The following is a 21,683-nucleotide window of genomic DNA, read 5'->3' as shown; positions in this document are numbered from 1 at the left end:
TCCATACAGGACTTGATTGTGTGCTTTCCGCACTACACTTCCCAGAAGTCTCATTGGAGCCTCCCATTGGCGGGTGAGTTATATGAAATTGGAGAAGTGTAGCGGGTGCGCACACCGCTTCCGTTAAAGCCCCTGAAGAGAAGCAGATGGAGCTTCGAAACGCGTCGGGCAGATCCATTACGGAGCGGCGTCTACGAGCGGATCCCCGTCCTCACCTACACATAAATAAAGCTGCTGCTCGCGTGCTACTCACAAGGTGGACAACCTGGAGCGTGAATCTATATGCGGCAGTCCAGCCGCAGAGTATGCACCACCCCGTTAACGTGGGGGTCACAGCAGTGAAGTAGCAGCCGTACATGGGATCGAGGACGGGCCCACTCGTGGAGTCCATACAGGACTTGATTGTGTGCTTTCCGCACTACACTTCCCAGAAGTCTCATTGGAGCCTCCCATTGGCGGGTGAGTTATATGAAATTGGAGAAGTGTAGCGGGTGCGCACACCGCTTCCGTTAAAGCCCCTGAAGAGAAGCAGATGGAGCTTCGAAACGCGTCGGGCAGATCCATTACGGAGCGGCGTCTACGAGCGGATCCCCGTCCTCACCTACACATAAATAAAGCTGCTGCTCGCGTGCTACTCACAAGGTGGACAACCTGGAGCGTGAATATATATATATATATATATATATATATATATATATATATATAAGAAAGAAGTGACTCAAACAGATAGATCCACCAAAGAACAAAAATATATTTCCACTACAACGTTTCAGCTTCCGCCTTCCTCAGGTAGTTTCAAGATGGTAAGCTCAGTGGCTGCACAGATGACACAGCTGAATTTTCAAAAAGCATCATGAGTGAAGATTCCATTTGGAATGTCGTGATCCTTCATCTTCAAGTATATATATATATATATATATATATAAACACCACATTGCCACGCAGGGAGCCCACGACCTTGACAGGGGGGCCAGTGCTGCTGGTGCGAGGCTTCCAGCAATCAATTAAACACACATCCCTCCTTCACGCTGGAAAAAGGTGCACTGACTCAGGCTGTAGTGCTTTTAAAAACCGTTTATTCCGGGAAAGTACACAGAAGCAGCAAGCTCACAGTCCCAACGTTTCTGCTCCATAGAGCCTTGATCACGGGATGAAGTCTTTGCATTTTTGAATTGCCCACGTGCTTCCTTTTAAAGCGCAGGCCGTATTCTATTGCAAGCTGCGCAGGGGAAACAGTAGTTCACTTTGAAAGGAACGTGAACAGCGCCGTTTAAATCCATAACTTTCAATATTCTAGCGCTGAGCACATTTTTTCCAATTTCATGGTTTCCCTCGCACATATGAAATAAGTCAGCTAGAGCTGCATAGTCCGTTTGTTCGTTTTCCACTCACTTATTAAAAGCAACAGCAGCCCACAAACCGGAATTTCTTCCCAATGCTTCCCTTACTCGCCAGCCTCAGGGAATCCTTAATGTTCTCCGGGAGCAAGCAGGTCAGGCTCCAACAATTGAATAAACACCACATTGCCACGCAGGGAGCCCACGACCTTGACAGGGCGGCCAGTGCTGCTGGTGCGAGGCTTCCAGCAATCAATTAAACACACATCCCTCCTTCACGCTGGAAAAAGGTGCACTGAATCAGGCTGTAGTGCTTTTAAAAACCGTTTATTCCGGGAAAGTACACAGAAGCAGCAAGCTCACAGTCCCAACGTTTCTGCTCCGTAGAGCCTTGATCACGGGATGAAGTCTTTGCATTTTTGAATTGCCCACGTGCTTCCTTTTAAAGCGCAGGCCGTATTCTATTGCAAGCTGCGCAGGAGAAACAGTAGTTCACTTTGAAAGGAACGTGAACAGCGCCGTTTAAATCCATAACTTTCAATATTCTAGCGCTGAGCACATTTTTTCCAATTTCATGGTTTCCCTCGCACATATGAAATAAGTCAGCTAGAGCTGCATAGTCTGTTTGTTCGTTTTCCACTCACTTATTAAAAGCAACAGCAGCCCACAAACCGGAATTTCTTCCCAATGCTTCCCTTACTCGCCAGCCTCAGGGAATCCTTAATGTTCTCCGGGAGCAAGCAGGTCAGGCTCCAACAATTGAATAAACACCACATTGCCACGCAGGGAGCCCACGACCTTGACAGGGCGGCCAGTGCTGCTGGTGCGAGGCTTCCAGCAATCAATTAAACACACATCCCTCCTTCACGCTGGAAAAAGGTGCACTGACTCAGGCTGTAGTGCTTTTAAAAACCGTTTATTCCGGGAAAGTACACAGAAGCAGCAAGCTGTTTCCCCTGCGCAGCTTGCAATAGAATACGGCCTGCGCTTTAAAAGGAAGCACGTGGGCAATTCAAAAATGCAAAGACTTCATCCCGTGATCAAGGCTCTACGGAGCAGAAACGTTGGGACTGTGAGCTTGCTGCTTCTGTGTACTTTCCCGGAATAAACGGTTTTTAAAAGCACTACAGCCTGAGTCAGTGCACCTTTTTCCAGCGTGAAGGAGGGATGTGTGTTTAATATATATATATATATATATATATATATATTCACTGAAAAAACCATAGGTTATAGACCATATATAGTTAGGAATTAGCATTTAAAAAACCTTATTTTACTCACACAAAACCATTGAAATTCCATATATAGTTAGTTGCACTAACTATATATCGCGCACCTGCAATCCACTGCTGATGATGTCACATATTACATCATTCATGACATGGTCAGTGACATCACTGATGACATCACTGATGACATCTCAAATGACATCACTGATGACATCACTGATGACAACATCCAGTGACTGTATGTTTCTGTAAAGTTAAAATATATCTTACATATTGAAGAATGAGTGGATGTATAAGTGTCTGGATGAAGGATTTAGTAGGTGCGTGACTGACTGTATGAGTGAGTGATTAAATGTGTCTCACTGAATGCATGGGTTAGTGACTAAACTGTCTTAATTTGTGCATCATTATGTCTGTTGTTCTGTAAACTGCTGCATGTGTTGATCATTAGCTATACGAGAGGCTATATGTGTTATTAATTGCTTGCCCAAGTATTTCTATGGGAGATTGAGTTTGTGTGGGGGTGGCTGAAAGGTGTGTGACTCTATGCATAGATGTGTGAACAGTTTATTCACTAGGTGTATGAGTTCAAGAGTGCATGTGGAAACAGCTACATGGGCAGTTGACTGTGTGCATGAGTGTATTGATGAGTAAATGGATATCTCAATGCTACATGTCATAGTAAGTACATATGTAAAACACAGTACATGTGAGAGTTGGCATATATAAATAACTGTGCATGAGAGCCACCGAATGAGTGAGTGGTTGTATCGATCATTGTGAACTTGTATCAGGGATTGTATAAGAGAGTAAATATGTGTTAGTATATGTTTCAATAAGTAAGGTGTGCTTAACTGTATAGTTGAAGAAATGGAGATGAGATTGTTTCTTTGCATGACTGACTGGGTGTGTGAGTAACTCCATGGATGAGTGGAAGTGTGTGAGTGTCTGTATACACTGAGTGTATCTAAGATTATATTAGAGTCTGAAGAGGTTTATCGTATTAGCACAAGAATGATGTCAAATGAGATGTCATTAGTGATGTCATCAGTGATGTCATTTGAGATGTCATCAGTGATGTCATCAGTGATGTCACTGACCATGTCATGAATGATGTAATATGTGACATCATCAGCAGTGGATTGCAGGTGCGCGATATATAGTTAGTGCAACTAACTATATATGGAATTTCAATGGTTTTGTGTGAGTAAAATAAGGTTTTTTAAATGCTAATTCCTAACTATATATGGTCTATAACCTATGGTTTTTTCAGTGAATTTTCAAGGTTTTGTAAATGCTAATTCCTAACTATATATGGTCTATAACCTATGGTTTTTTCAGTGAATTTCAATGGTTTTTTAATAGCAAATATCATAAGCTGTCGAATGTCAAGTACGTGGTAAGTGAAAACATTTTCGTGTTTATGCACACTGATCTGCTTTGAATGGTGCCCCCCCCCCCCTCATTTCTATTAGGAGTACTCTCTCTTTGCAGATAGTGAAAGGTAGTTAACGCAGGTCTTTGCCCCCATTGTAATCCGTCGTGCCTGCTTCTCTCTCCATTTGATTCATTGTTATCCAAGTATTTACTGTTTTAGAATTAGTTCTCTTTGGTTCATTCTCTATTTACAAACAAACACAGAGTCGCAATACTCTGTTTAGTCTTTGCAGATAACGAAAAATCGTGTAAAAAAAAAGAAAAGGAATCGAGCAAAATCAGTAGGCCACTAATGGGATCTCTTTTTGACCTCGCTAAAATAGAAACATTAGGAACAACCCCTCATGACAAATACAAAACTAGTGAGATGAACTGAACTCCACACAATGATGGCTGCAAAACAGCTCGGCTCCGCCACCCACCCCGCCCAAAATAACGATAAAGAACGGCTGCCATGATTGGTTGCGGAATGACCACGACGGAGCTACGAAATGGTGCTGCTCTCATGCTAACCCCAGCTTCAGTCTGAAACATCCAGAAACACTGTAGACTACCAATTCGATCAGTTCCGGTAGCGCCCCAATGTAACCCGGTAGAGAAGAACTAGCCCTCCCCTCTTTGACTGATGGTTCTTGTTGCCTGTCCCTTCTGTTGTCATTTAACAGAACTATTTAGCCTGCTGAAAGGGGTTGTGTTCCGACCGCTGGTTGGTGGAGACATTTTGACTATATTCTGTACCTGCGTTGTCGCGTAATGCGTCATATGACGCGCCGCGTTAGCGCATCCGGAAGTCATCCGGGGCGCGCAGCGCGTAACGTAAGCATAACAAGTCATGTGACTTGTTAATAAAACTTTTCATTGGTTCATTTTACTTTTCTTATTGTAATGATGAAAGGCTTGGTCATATGACCTAAAAATTACGCTTTTCATTACTTCCGAACATTATTTTTTCTTAAATATATGTTATAATGTTCCAGGCTAATGTACTTTCCCGGAAATTTTACAACTGTCCTGCAAGTAAAATATATTCTTTTTTCGAGAAAAAGAGCGTTTCTTCGTCCCATGACGGAGCCGTTGAGCAAAAGAGGGTCGACCTGCTGTCTTAGTCGCCGATACGCCTGAATATGAGATTCTTATCGATCACTTTATGTTGCAGGAATAGAAAACACAACAGCCCTTGACCATTTATCTTTACTGCGTTCCTTCGTATTATACCTTTTACCCTTCATGTAATTGGTCTGCTTTATTTCACTTGCCTTTTAATGATTCTAAAACAGTGACTATTATTAAAAACTTTACCAATGTATATACTACTACCATGTTTTCTTTTAAAAACCTTTATTGTGAAAATTTCATTATACAAATACGAGCCTATAACCACGTGGGCCGGCCACGGAGCAAACTGTAATCGTATATGATGAATAGACATTTACACTGTAGAGGAACGTAACGGGCGGGCCATTAGGTTGCAAGAACTAAGGTGTCTAACAGTTACGGAATCGGTGGACGTACATTTTATAATTAAAATACGACAGGGCCAGTTACAATAAAATTATCTAGATATACATTTGCGGGCAAGTACCATGGGTGACGTTAATTCGAACTTTCAACAGTACAGTAATCAATAACACATCAGAACTTAATATCAATAGGGATGTCGAAATATTCAATCAATTCTCGTCCCCGCCCGCCATGTGCTTCAAAACTGCATACGTATCTCGTGATTTCAAGGTTCTGCAACCAGTACACAACAAGGAGTTACGAGTCCCATTTATTCTGGCGCCATTTTGGGCGAGGACGGGCAGGTCCAGGATATAGTCAAAATGTCTCTACCAACCATCGACTATGATGATGTTCATATGCTGTATTTATTAGAGTAACACTCATCTGTCCACATGAAATTAATTTGCCACAATCTAAACATGTCATTTTAATCTTTCCAAAGTTCTTCTAAATATTTGGGACCGTTTCCCTTGCCTCTGAAGCTCTCAGTGCCACTTCTTTGATGAATGTACTAGCAGGTCAGGGGTTCTCCTCCAAATCTCTCTTTTATGCAGCACTATAATTAATTGGTGCCACCTCTCCATATGACGATGCATGGTATAGTTACCACAACTATATTTTTTTTCGGTTCCTCTGGAGAGTTCATCGTGGCAGATGAAGCGTGTAACGTACCGGGCATTTACCTTTTTTTGCATGTACAGGAAAGGAAAAAAAAATCGAGCGTCCGAGTTCTAAGGTGTCCCAGGGCCATTTTGGTGGACCAGGCCCAAATCCAAAGAACAGCTATCTCACAGGCTAATGGGGCGACCCACGCCGAGTTTCAGCATTGTAGGATGACCACACAAGTACAGCAACTTGCTAGACATCACCTCGGTGCCATCCGGATCTCGGCGCCCCACTGCAGATGAAGTGCCTCTCAACTATGAAACCACCACGGTGACATCCGGATCTTGGCGCGTTGTGCTGCCTTCGGCCTATTCGCACATCGGTCCGCTACTGACGCCATCTCACAGGCTAATGGGGCGACCCACGCCGAGTTTCAGCATTGTAGGATGACCACACCAGTACAGCAACTTGCTAGACATCACCTCGGTGCCATCCGGATCTCGGCGCCCCACTGCAGATGAAGTGCCTCTCAACTATGAAACCACCACGGTGACATCCGGATCTTGGCGCGTTGTGCTGCCTTCGGCCTATTCGCACATCGGTCCGCTACTGACGCCATCTCACAGGCTAATGGGGCGACCCACGCCGAGTTTCAGCATTGTAGGATGACCACACCAACTTGCTAGACATCACCTCAGTGCCATCCGAATCTTGGCATCTCAACGCCTAGTGGTATCTTCCATACAAAAAATATTGTTACGCTGCCTTTGGCCCCATTCGCACATCAGTCCGCAACTTAGACATCACCTCGGTGCCATCCGGATCTTGGCATCTCAGCGCCTTGTGGTGTCAGTCAGAAAATATTGTTGTGCTGCCTTCGGCCTATTCGCACATCGGTCCGCTACTGACGCCATCTCACAGGCCAACGGGGCGCCCCACGCCGACTTTCAGCATTGTAGGATGGCCACACCAGTGCGGCAACTTGCTACACACCACCTCGGTGCCATCCGGATCTTGGCATCTCAGCGCCTTGTGGTGTCTTCTACACCGGAAATATAGTAGAAAATATTGTTGCGCTGCCTTTGGCCCCATTCACACATCAGTCCGCTACTGACACCATCTCACAGGCCAACGGGGCGCCCCACGCCGACTTTCAACATTGTAGGATGGCCACAGAAGTGCGACAACTTACTAGACACCACCTCGGTGCCATCCGGATCTTGGCGCGTTGTGCTGCCTTCGGCCTATTCGCACATCGGTCCGCTACTGACGCAAACTCACAGGCCAACGGGGCGCCCCACGCCGACTTTCAGCATTGTAGGATGGCCACACCAGTGCGGCAACTTCCTACACACCACCTCGGTGCCATCCGGATCTTGGCGCGTAGTGAAGCTGCAGCAGCTGCAAATAAGCTTCAGACAGTGTTACAACCGCTGCTCAGAACTCTCAACTATGACACCACCTCGGTGCCATCCGGATCTTGGCGCGTTGTATTGCCTTCGGCCTATTCGCACATCGGTCCGCTACTGACGCCGCCTCACGTGCCAACGTATTTTCTCCGCATTTTATACCCTATGCCGCATAACAGGTCATGTGACTTGTTTATAAAACTTTTCATTGGTTCATTTTACTTTTGGTTTCCTAATGATGGAAGGCTTGATCATATGACCTAAAAACAACACTTTTCATTGGATGAAAACTTTTTTTTCCCCCCAAACGATGAAAGCCCCACCTTGTTTCTGGATGTTTCAGACTAAACTGGCGTCACCATGAGAGCACCACCATCTCGTAGCTCCGTCGTGGTCATTCCGCGAGCAATCATGGCAGCCGCTCCCCACCAGAAGCCTGCAGGAGTCGGGGCCCCCAAAACTTTTGATGAATTCTCAAGGCGGAGGGGACGCTTTCGAGAATGGGGTCCAAGACCTAGCAGACAAGCGTCCGATTTCCAAGGTGTCCCAGGGCCATTTCAGTGGACCAGGCCCAAAAAGGAAACAGCCTGCCGCCATTTTGAGAGTCCTGTGACAGCCGCCTATCGCTGCACCGCAAGAGTGGGCGCAACTCAGCTGAATGGCGGATTTTGACACAGTGGACCAAAAGCGGACGGAATGGCAACTGAAACGGTAAAGGGGCGCCCCACTAAAACAGATGAGACTCCACCTGGAGAGGCCCGTTCACGCCGCCTCCCCCGGGGCGCTCCACGCCGTTATTCGGAGCAGCATTGTAGGATACCAAAACCAGTGCGGCAACTTACTGGACATCACCTTGGTGCCATCGTTCTGCTGCCTTGGAACTATTCGCACAACAGTTTGCTACTGATGACCCACCCCCCGCGACGCCCCACGCCGTTATTTGCTGGGTGGCAACTTACTAGACATCACTTACGTGTCATCTAGATTTCGGCGCGTTCTGCTGCCTTGGAACTATTCGCACAACAGTTTGCTACTGATGACCCACCCCCCGCGACGCCCCACGCCGGAAATCTGGACGTTGTGCTGCGTTGGGACTATTCGCACAGCCGACCGCTACTTCGTTGTTTTTCTCAAAAAATGTTTATATGTTATTACTATTTTTGTTTTCTTGTATATATTTATAAATTATTAAAGTTTTATAATCTTACTACTTTGTCGGAGTGCTATATATTTTTAATGTGACACATAATTGTAAAAACTTTTATGTACAAAGAGTCATCCCTGGAATCTTCCGCTTCACGCTCGGTCCCCTCCCCAATCACAATACAGGATGGTTTTCAGATAATAGCAACGCTTCTGCTGTGACGGATCTCATCGAGTGTGGGCCTTGATCTACTATAACTCCTTTGAAGACGGGTGATTCTTTACAGCTGTGGCCATAAACTACATCTGCAGGGCTAGCTGATAGCCTAGGACCGGCCTGGACAATCGGACACAGAGGAAAAGGAGTGTCAGAGGGTGCGGTAGTGAATAGGGCGAAAGGGAGGTGTCGGGCGGGCACAGGGTGTGATTCTCAGGGAAGAACAGCGCAGATGGGGGGAGGTTTATTACCCATGCATAAAACAGAGAGCGGGGGTGACCACTGCCTGGGGGAGATGCTTGCGAGGGTGGGGAGCCATGCTAAGGATCGACAGCGTGCACAGAGTGGATCTGGTCAAGGCATCTAAAATGGCTGCCGTGCACGACAAAAGTGTGGCATTTGAAAAAAGACAAGATGGCGCACACAATGTTTTTCAACAATTCCTGATTTCCTTCGAATCGAACGTTAACAGACGTTGGGGCATATTACCAAAGTTAAGCGATATTTATCCCTAACGATGCATTGCAAAGATTTTTTTACCGTCAGAAATTATCGCAGATAAACCTTGCTATTATCAAGGTTTATCGCAAATACAATAAAAAACGAGCGCAATGCATTAATATCGCTGAAAACTCCGCGATATTCATGCATTACCGAGCTAATGCTCTTAGCCATGTTATCCACCTCCCATTGGATAACATGGCTAAGAACTGCTCAGGGCAGCTGTTACTTTTTGGAGATATTCGCGCTTATCTCGAATATTTCCAAAAGTTGATAATAGGAGATAGCGATGTTAGCGACTGTTTCCAGTCGCTAACATCTTGGCATGCCCACTTTGCATGTCATTAGTGATAAATATCACTCACATGCAAAGTGGGACCCAAGATGGTCGCTATCTCCTACTAGCCGTCGCTAACTGGTGTTAGCAACAGCTAGGTAATACAGATATAATTTTATCTCCGCGAAGCGGAGCGCTGTTACAGATATATATCTTGTTTTTGAACGTTAATTTCTCAAAATGCACTGAAGCACATATATTGAGACATAGCAAAGGCACATCGGGCTACCAGTCCCTAATATTTTACCAAGTTTCGTGCAAATCCATTCAGCCGTTCGATTATTATTATTATTTTTTTTTTTTGCCCCGCGGGGCCCTTTTAAAACCTCCACATCAAACCTAGGGGGTCAGCGAGGATCTACCATGCCCCCTTATGGTCATCAGCCGTTCGATTATTATTATTATTTTTTTTTTTTGCCCCGCGGGGCCCTTTTAAAACCTCCACATCAAACCTAGGGGGTCAGCGAGGATCTACTATGCCCCCTTATGGTCATTTGCCCCTTCGCTTTGGCCTCCTCTTGTCTCTCGATCCTACCGAGAGACAAGATGGCGGCCGCTACGTACTGTTTGGAATGTTTACAGACACCGGAGAGCCAATCAGCTTCGCTTCCCAAAGCTCCGTAACGCGAAAAGTACGCGAAGCGGTGCGCTGTTACAGATATATATCTTTTTTTGAACGTTAATTTCTCAAAATCCACTGAAGCACATATATTGAGACCTAGCAAAGGCACATCGGGCTACCAGTCCCTACAATTTTGCCAAGTTTCGTGCAAATCCATTCAGCCGTTCGATTATTATTATTATTATTTTTTTTTGCCCCGCGGGGCCCTTTTAAAACCTCCACATCAAACCTAGGGGGTCAGCGAGGATCTACTATGCCCCCTTATAGTTATTTCCCCCTTTGTTTTGACCTCCTCTTGTCTCTCGATCCTACCGAGAGACAAGATGGCGGCCGCTACGGACTGTTTGGAATGTTGACAGACGCCGGAGAACCAATCAGCTTCGCTTCACAAAGCTCCGTTGCGCGAAAAGTCCGCGAACCAGAGCGCTAACCGGTCCGCTGTTACAGATATATATCTTTTTTTAAACGTTAATTTCTCAAAATCCACTGGAGCAAATATATTGAGACCTACAAAAGGCACATCGGGCTACCAGTCCCTACAATTTTGCCAAGTTTCGTGCAAATCCATTCAGCCGTTCGGGCTAAAAGTGAGGCCAACCGCCCTATGGAAAACTCAATGTTAAAAACACGTTTTGGGACCCCCCTTTTTTCTCGGCCCCCACTGGACGAACCCCCCCCAAATTTTCAAGGGCTGCTCAGAAACAAAATGTGCCATTTTCCTGAAAATTTCAGCCGATTCCGTCCACAAACGCCAAAGTTATTAGACATAGAATTTTCAAAAAACCCATAGAGAAAAAATCCTAACTATATATACCTACTGGCGACCGCCAGTAGGTAATATATATATATATATATATATATATATATATATTCACTGAAAAAACCATAGGTTATAGACCATATATAGTTAGGAATTAGCATTTACAAAACCTTGAAAATTCACTGAAAAAACCATAGGTTATAGACCATATATAGTTAGGAATTAGCATTTAAAAAACCTTATTTTACTCACACAAAACCATTGAAATTCCATATATAGTTAGTTGCACTAACTATATATCGCGCACCCGCAATCCACTGCTGATCATGTCACATATTACATCATTCATGACATGGTCAGTGACATCACTGATGACATCACTGATGACATCTCAAATGACATCACTGATGACATCACTGATGACATCTCAAATGACATCACTGATGACATCATCCAGTGACTGTGTGTTTCTGTAAAGTTTAAATATGTTTTAGATATTGAAGAATGAGTAGATGTATAACTGTCTGGACGAAGGATTTAGTAGGTGCATGACTGAATGTATGAGTGAGTGATTAAATGTGTCTCACTGAGTGCATGGGTTAGTGACTAAACTGTCTTAATTTGTGCATCATTATGTCTGTTGTTCTGTAAACTACTGCATGTGTTGATCAGTAGCTATATGATTAACTATATGGGTTATTGATTGATTGTCCAAGTATTTGTATGGGAGACTGAGTGTGTGTGTGGCTGGCTGGGAGGTGTGTGACTCTGTGCAGATCAATGTGTACTTGTATCAATGATTGTATAAGAAAGTAAGTATATATTACTATATGTTTGAAAATGTAAGGTGCTCTATGTTTAACTGTATAGACAAGAAAATGGAAGTGTGATTGATTCTTTACAGGACTGACTAGGTGTGTGAGTAACTCCATGGATGAGTGGCAGAGTGTGAGTGTCTGTATAGGTGTATGAGTGCATATGATAGTGTTGTAAAGATGAGTGATTGTATGTATGAATGATTGTATGGGTGAATGAGTGAATGTGTGTGTAGACGTAGGAATCAGTGAGTACGTATGTAGTAACTAGTATTGGTGTGTCAATGGTTTCAAAAATTATACTCTGTATTTAACACTGGGTGAAACAGAGGTTATATTAAAATGTGAGGAGATGCATTGTATTGTCACATGAATGATATCATCAGTGATGTGGTCATTGATGTCAAATGAGATGTCATCAGTGATGTCATCAGTGATGTCATTTGAGATGTCATCAGTGATGTCATCAGTGATGTCACTGACCATGTCATGAATGATGTAATATGTGACATGATCAGCAGTGGATTGCGGGTGCGCGATATATAGTTAGTGCAACTAACTATATATGGAATTTCAATGGTTTTGTGTGAGTAAAATAAGGTTTTTTAAATGCTAATTCCTAACTATATATGGTCTATAACCTATGGTTTTTTCAGTGAATTTTCAAGGTTTTGTAAATGCTAATTCCTAACTATATATGGTCTATAACCTATGGTTTTTTCAGTGAATTTCAATGGTTTTTTAATAGCAAATATCATAAGCTGTCGAATGTCAAGTACGTGGTAAGTGAAAACATTTTCGTGTTTATGCACACTGATCTGCTTTGAATGGTGCCCCCCCCCCTCATTTCTATTAGGAGTACTCTCTCTTTGCAGATAGTGAAAGGTAGTTAACGCAGGCCTTTGCCCCCGTTGTAATCCGTCGTGCCTGCTTCTCTCTCCATTTGATTGATTGTTATCCAAGTATTTACTGTTTTAGAATTAGTTCTCTTTGGTTCATTCTCTATTTACAAACAAACACAGAGTCGCAATACTCTGTTTAGTCTTTGCAGATAACGAAAAATCGTGTAAAAAAAAAGAAAAGGAATCGAGCAAAATCAGTAGGCCACTAATGGGATCTCTTTTTGACCTCGCTAAAATAGAAACATTAGGAACAACCCCTCATGACAAATACAAAACTAGTGAGATGAACTGAACTCCACACAATGATGGCTGCAAAACAGCTCGGCTCCGCCACCCACCCCGCCCAAAATAACGATAAAGAGCGGCTGCCATGATTGGTTGCGGAATGGCCACAACGGAGCTACGAAATGGTGCTGCTCTCATGCTAACCCCAGCTTCGGTCTGAAACATCCAGAAACACTGTAGACTACCAATTCGATCAGTTCCGGTAGCGCCCCAATGTAACCCGGTAGAGAAGAACTAGCCCTCCCCTCTTTGACTGATGGTTCTTGTTGCCTGTCCTTTCTGTTGTCATTTAACAGAACTATTTAGCCTGCTGAAAGGGGTTGTGTTTCGACCGCTGGTTGGTGGAGACATTTTGACTATATTCTGGACCTGCGTTGTCGCGTAATGCGTCATATGACGCGCCGCGTTAGCGCATCCGGAAGTCATCCGGGGCGCGCAGCGCGTAACGTAAGCATAACAAGTCATGTGACTTGTTAATAAAACTTTTCATTGGTTCATTTTACTTTTCTTATTCTAATGATGAAAGCCTTGGTCATATCACCTAAAAATTACGCTTTTAATTACTTCCGAACATTATTTTCTCTTAAATATATGTTATAATGTTCCAGGCTAATGTACTTTCCCGGAAATTTTACAACTGTCCTGCAAGTAAAATATATTCTTTTTTCGAGAAAAAGAGCGTTTCTTCGTCCCATGACGGAGCCGTTGAGCAAAAGAGGGTCGACCTGCTGTCTTAGTCGCCGATACGCCTGAATATGAGATTCTTATCGATCACTTTATGTTGCAGGAATAGAAAACACAACAGCCCTTGACCATTTATCTTTACTGCGTTCCTTCGTATTATACCTTTTACCCTTCATGTAATTGGTCTGCTTTATTTCACTTGCCTTTTAATGATTCTAAAACAGTGACTATTATTAAAAACTTTACCAATGTATACACTACTACCATGTTTTCTTTTAAAAACCTTTATTGTGAAAATTTCATTATACAAATACGAGCCTATAACCACGTGGGCCTGCCACGGAGCAAACTGTAATCGTATATGATGAATAGACATTTACACTGTAGAGGAACGTAACGGGCGGGCCATTAGGTTGCAAAAACTAAGGTGTCTAACAGTTACGGAATCGGTGGACGTACATTTTATAATTAAAATACGACAGGGCCAGTTACAATAAAATTATCTAGATATACATTTGCGGGCAAGTACCATGGGTGACGTTAATTCGAATTTTCAACAGTACAGTAATCAATAACACATCAGAACTTAATATCAATAGGGATGTCGAAATATTCAATCAATTCTCGTCCCCGCCCGCCATGTGCTTCAAAACTGCATACGTATCTCGTGATTTCAAGGTTCTGCAACCAGTACACAACAAGGAGTTACGAGTCCCATTTATTCCGGCGCCATTTTGGGCGAGGACGGGCAGGTCCAGGATATAGTCAAAATGTCTCTACCAACCATCGACTATGATGATGTTCATATGCTGTATTTATTAGAGTAACACTCATCTGCCCACATGAAATTAATTTACCACAATCTAAACATGTCATTTTAATCTTTCCAAAGTTCTTCTAAATATTTGGGACCGTTTCCCTTGCCTCTGAAGCTCTCAGTGCCACTTCTTTGATGAATGTACTAGCAGGTCAGGGGTTCTCCTCCAAATCTCTCTTTTATGCAGCACTATAATTAATTGGTGCCACCTCTCCATATGACGATGCATGGTATAGTTACCACAACTATATATTTTTTCGGTTCCTCTGGAGAGTTCATCGTGGCAGATGAAGCGTGTAACATACCGGGCATTTACCTTTTTTTGCATGTACAGGAAAGGAAAAAAAAATCGAGCGTTCGAGTTCTTAGGTGTCCCAGGGCCATTTTAGTGGACCAGGCCCAAATCCAAAGAACAGCTATCTCACAGGCTAATGGGGCGACCCACGCCGAGTTTCAGCATTGTAGGATGACCACACAAGTACAGCAACTTGCTAGACATCACCTCGGTGCCATCCGGATCTCGGCGCCCCACTGCAGATGAAGTGCCTCTCAACTATGAAACCACCACGGTGACATCCGGATCTTGGCGCGTTGTGCTGCCTTCGGCCTATTCGCACATCGGTCCGCTACTGACGCCATCTCACAGGCTAATGGGGTGACCCACGCCGAGTTTCAGCATTGTAGGATGACCACACCAACTTGCTAGACATCACCTCGGTGCCATCCGAATCTTGGCATCTCAACGCCTAGTGGTATCTTCCATACAGAAAATATTGTTACGCTGCCTTTGGCCCCATTCGCACATCAGTCCGCAACTTAGACATCACCTCGATGCCATCCGGATCTTGGCATCTCAGCGCCTTGTGGTGTCAGTCAGAAAATATTGTTGCGCTGCCTTTGGCCCCATTCGCACATCAGTCCGCTACTGACACCATCTCACAGGCCAATAGGGCGCCCCACGCCGACTTTTACCATTGTACGATGGCCACACCAGTGGCACAACTTCCTAGACATCACCTCGGTGCCATCCGAATCTTGGCATCTCAACGCCTAGCGGTATCTTCCATACAGAAAATCTTGTTACGCTACCTTTGGCCCCATTCGCACATCGGTCCGCAACTTAGACATCACCTCGGTGCCATCCGGATCTTGGCATCTCAGCGCCTTGTGGTGTATTCTCTTCAGAAAATATTGTTGAGCTGCCTTTGGCCCCATTCGCACATCCGTCCGCAACTTACACATCACCTCGGTGCCATCCGGATCTTGGCATCTCAGCGCCTTGTGGTGTCTTCTACTCCGAAAATATAGTAGAAAATATTGTTGCGCTGCCTTTGGCCCCATTCACACATCAGTCCGCTACTGACACCATCTCACAGGCCAACAGGGCGCCCCACGCCGACTTTTACCATTGTACGATGGCCACACCAGTGCCACAACTTGCTAGACACCACCTCGGTGCCATCCGGATCTTGGCATCTCAGCGCCTTGTGGTGTCTTCAAATCAGAAAATATTGTTGCGCTGCCTTTGGCCCCATTCGCACATCGGTCCGCTACTGACGCCATCTCACAGGCCAACGGGGCGCCCCACGCCGACTTTCAACATTGTAGGATGGCCACAGAAGTGCGACAACTTACTAGACACCACCTCGGTGCCATCCGGATCTTGGCGCGTTGTGCTGCCTTCGATCTATTCGCACATCGGTCCGCTACTGACGCAAACTCACAGGCCAACGGGGCGCCCCACGCCGACTTTCAGCATTGTAGGATGGCCACACCAGTGCGGCAACTTACTAGACACCACCTCGGTGCCATCCGGATCTTGGCGCGTTGTGCTGCCTTCGGCCTATTCGCACATCGGTCCGCTACTGACGCAAACTCACAGGCCAACGGGGCGCCCCACGCCGACTTTCAGCATTGTTGGATGGCCACACCAGTGCGGCAACTTACTAGACACCACCTCGGTGCCATCCGGATCTTGGCGCGTTGTGCTGCCTTCGGCCTATTCGCACATCGGTCCGCTACTGACGCAAACTCACAGGCCAACGGGGCACCCCACGCCGACTTTCAGCATTGTTGGATGGCCACACCAGTGCGACAACTTACTAGACACCACCTCGGTGCCATCCGGATCTTGGCGCGTTGTGCTGCCTTCGGCCTATTCGCACATCGGTCCGCTACTGACGCAAACTCACAGGCCAACGGGGCGCCCCACGCCGACTTTCAGCATTGTAGGATGGCCACACCAGTGCTGCAACTTGCTGGACACCACCTCGGTGCCATCCAGATCTTGGCGCGTTGTGTTGCCTTCGGCCTATTCGCACATCGGTCCGCTACTGACGCCGCCTCACGTGCCAACGTATTTTCTCCTAATTTTACACCCTATGCCGCATAACAGGTCATGTGACTTGTTTATAAAACTTTTCATTGGTTCATTTTACTTTTGGTTTCCTAATGATGGAAGGCTTGATCATGTGACCTAAAAACAACACTTTTCATAGGATGAAAACTTTTTTTTTTCCCCAAACGATGAAAGCCCCACCTTGTTTCTGGATGTTTCAGACTGAAGCTGGCGTCAGCATGAAAGCACCACCATCTCGTAGCTCAGTCGTGGTCATTCCGCGAGCAATCATGGCAGCCGCTCCCCACCAGAAGCCTGCAGGAGTCGGAGCCCCCAAAACTTTTGATGAATTCTCAAGGCGGAGGGGACGCTTTCGAGAATGAGGTCCAAGACCTAGCAGACAAGCGTCCGATTTCCAAGGTGTCCCAGGGCCATTTCAGTGGACCAGGCCCAAAAAGGAAACAGCCTGCCGCCATTTTGAGAGTCCTGTGACAGCCGCCTATCGCTGCACCGCAAGAGTGGGCGCAACTCAGCTGAATTGCGGCTTTTGACACAATGGACCAAAAACGGACGGAATGGCAACTGAAACGGTAAAGGGGCGCCCCACTACAACAGATGACACTCCACCTGGAGAGGCCCGTTCACGCCGCCTCCCCCGGGGCGCTCCACGCCGTTATTCGGAGCAGCATTGTAGGATACCAAAACCAGTGCGGCAACTTACTGGACATCACCTTGGTGCCATCGTTCTGCTGCCTTGGAACTATTCGCGCAACAGTTTGCTACTGATGACCCACCCCCCGCGACGCCCCATGCCGTTATTTGCTGGGTGGCAACTTACTAGACATCACTTTCGTGTCATCTAGATTTCAACGCGTTCTGCTGCCTTGGAACTATTCGCACAACAGTTTGCTACTGATGACCCACCCCCCGCGACGCCCCACGCCGGAAATCTGGACGTTGTGCTGCGTTGGGACTATTCGCACAGCTGACCGCTACTTCGTTGTTTTTCCCTAAAAATGTTTATATGTTATTACTATTTTTGTTTTCTTGTATATATTTATAAATTATTAAAGTTTTATAATCTTACTACTTTGTCGGAGTGCTATATATTTTTAATGTGACACATAATTGTAAAAACTTTGATGTACAAACAGTCATCCCTGGAATCTTCCGCTTCAGGCTCGGTCCCCTCCCCAATCACAATACAGGATGGTTTTCAGATAATAGCAACGCTTCTGCTGTGACGAATCTCATCGAGTGTGGGCCTTGATCTACTATAACTCCTTTGAAGAGGGGTGATTCTTTACAGCTGTGGCCATAAACTACACCTGCAGGGCTAGCTGATACCCTAGGACCAGCCTGGACAATCGGACACAGAGGAAAAGGAGTGTCAGAGGGTGCGGTAGTGAATAGGGCGAAAGGGAGGTGTCGGGCGGGCACAGGGTGTGATTCTCAGGGAACAGCAGCGCAGATGGGGGAGGTTTATTACCCATGCATAAGACAGAGAGTGGGGGTGACCACTGCCTGGGGGAGATGTTTGCGAGGGTGGGGAGCCATGCTAAGGATCGACAGCGTGCACAGAGTGGGTCTGGTCAAGGCATCTAAAATGGCTGCCGTGCACGACAAAAGTGTGGCATTTGAAAAAAGACAAGATGGCGCAGACAATGTTTTTCAACACTTCCTGATTTCCTTCGAATCGAACGTTAACAGACGTTGGGGCATATTACCAAAGTTAAGCGATATTTATCCCTAACGATGCTTAGCAACGATTTTTTTACCGTCAGAAATTATCGCAGATAAACCTTGCTATTATCAAGGTTTATCGGAAATACGATAAAAAACGACCGCAATGCATTAATATCGCTGAAAACTCAGCGATATTCATGCATTACCGAGCTAATGCTCTTAGCCATGTTATCCACCTCCCATTGGATAACATGGCTAAGAACTGCTCAGGGCAGGTGGTAGCTTTTAGAGATATTCGCCCTTATCTCGAATATTTCCAAAAGTTGATAATAGGAGATAGCGATGTTAGCGACTGTTTCCAGTCGCTAACATCTTGGCATGCCCACTTTGATTGTCATTAGTGATAAATATCACTCACATGCAAAGTGGGGCCCAAGATGGTCGCTATCTTCTACTAGCCGTCGCTAACTGGTGTTAGCAACAGCTAGGTAATACACATATAATTTTATCTCCGCGAAGCGGAGCGCTGTTACAGATATATATCTTGTTTCTGAACGTTAATTTCTCAAAATGCACTGAAGCACATATATTGAGACCTAGCAAAGGCACATCGGGCTACCAGTCCCTACAATTTTGCCAAGTTTCGTGCAAATCCATTCAGCTGTTCGATCCTACCGAGAGACAAGATGGCGGCCGCTACGGACTGTTTGGAATGTTTACAGACACCGGAGAGCCAATCAGCTTCGCTTCGCAAAGCTCCGTAACGCGAAAAGTACGCGAAGCGGTGCGCTGTTACAGATATATACCTTTTTTTGAACGTTAATTTCTCAAAATCCACTGGAGCACATATATTGAGATCTAGCAAAGGCACATCGGGCTACCAGTCCCTACAATTTTGCCAAGTTTCGTGCAAATCCATTCAGCTGTTCGATTATTATTATTTTTATTTTTTTTTGCCCCGCGGGGCCCTTTTAAAACCTCCACATCAAACCTAGGGGGTGAGCGACAATGTACTATGCCCCCTTATGGTCATTTGCCCCTTCGCTTCGGCCTCCTCTTGTCTCTCGATCCTACCGAGAGACAAGATGGCGGCCGCTACGGACTGTTTGGAATGTTGACAGACGCCGGAGAACCAATCAGCTTCGCTTCACAAAGCTCCGTTGCGCGAAAAGTCCGCGAACCAGAGCGCTGCCCGGTCCGCTGTTACAGATATATATCTTTTTTTAAACGTTAATTTCTCAAAATCCACTGGAGCACATATATTGAGACCTACAAAAGGCACATCGGGCTACCAGTCCCTACAATTTTGCCAAGTTTCGTGCAAATCCATTCAGCCGTTCGGGCTAAAAGTGAGGCCAACCGCCCTATGGAAAACTCAATGTTAAAAACACGTTTTGGGACCCCCCTTTTTTCTCGGCCCCCACTGGACGAACCCCCCCCCAAATTTTCAAGGGCTGCTCAGAAACAAAATGTGCCATTTTCCTGAAAATTTCAGCCAATTCCGTCCACAAACGCCAAAGTTATTAGACATAGAATTTTCAAAAAACCCATAGAGAAAAAATCCTAACTATATATACCTACTGGCGACCGCCAGTAGGTAATATATATATATATATATATGTATGTATGTATGTATATATATAATTCACTGAAAAAACCATAGGTTATAGACCATATATAGTTAGGAATTCGCATTTACAAAACCTTATTTTACTCACACAAAACCATTGAAATTCCATATATAGTTAGTTGCACTAACTATATATCGCACACCCGCAATCCACTGCTGATGATGTCACATATTACATCATTCATGACATGGTCAGTGACATCACTGATGACATCACTGATGACATCTCAAATGACATCACTGATGACATCTCAAATGACATCACTGATGACATCACTGATGACATCTCATTTGACATTACTGATCACATCACTGATGATATCATTCATGTGATAATACGATGAACCTCTTCAGACTCTAATATAACCTTAGATACAATCAGTGTAAACAGACACTCACAGACTGTCACTCATCCATGGAGTTACTCACACACCTAGTCAGTCATGCAAAGAATCAATCACACCTCCATTTCCTCAACTATACAGTTATGCAAACTTTACTTATTCAAACATATACTAACACATATTTACTCTCTTATACAATCCCTGATACAAGTTCACAATGATCCATACCGCCACTCACACATTCACTGGCTCTTATGCACAGTTATTTATATATGTCAACTCTCACATGTACTGTGTTTTACATATGTACTTACTTTGACATGTAGCACTGAGATATCCATTCACTCACCAATACACTCATGCACACAGTCAACCGCCCATACAGCTGTTTCCACATGCACTTTTGAAACCATACATCTAGTGAATCAACTGCTCACACATCTATGCACAGAGTCATACACCTCCCAGCCACCCACACACACACTCAGTCTCCCATACAAATACTTGGGCAACCAATCAATAACCCATATAGTTACTCATATAGCTACTTATCAACACATGCAACAGTTTACAGAACAACAGACATAATGATGCACAAATTAAGACAGTTTAGTCACTAACTCATGCACTCAGTGAGACACATTTAATCACTCACTCATACAGTCAGTCATGCACCTACTAAATCCTTCATCCAGACACTTATACATCCACTCATTCTTCAATATGTAAGACATATTTTAACTTTACAGAAACATACAGTCACTGGATGTTGTCATCAGTGATGTCATCAGTGATGTCATTTGAGATGTCATCAGTGATGTCATCAGTGATGTCACTGACCATGTCATGAATGATGTAATATGTGACATCATCAGCAGTGGATTGCGGGTGCGCGATATATAGTTAGTGCAACTAACTATATATGGAATTTCAATGGTTTTGTGTGAGTAAAATAAGGTTTTGTAAATGCGAATTCCTAACTATATATGGTCTATAACCTATGGTTTTTTCAGTGAATTTTCAAGGTTTTGTAAATGCTAATTCCTAACTATATATGGTCTATAACCTATGGTTTTTTCAG

The sequence above is a fragment of the Lissotriton helveticus genome, chromosome 1_1 (assembly GCF_964261635.1).
Source record: "Lissotriton helveticus chromosome 1_1, aLisHel1.1, whole genome shotgun sequence".
In the NCBI taxonomy this organism is placed as follows: Eukaryota; Metazoa; Chordata; class Amphibia; order Caudata; family Salamandridae; genus Lissotriton; species Lissotriton helveticus.
Note: the sequence above shows the minus strand (reverse complement) of the source record.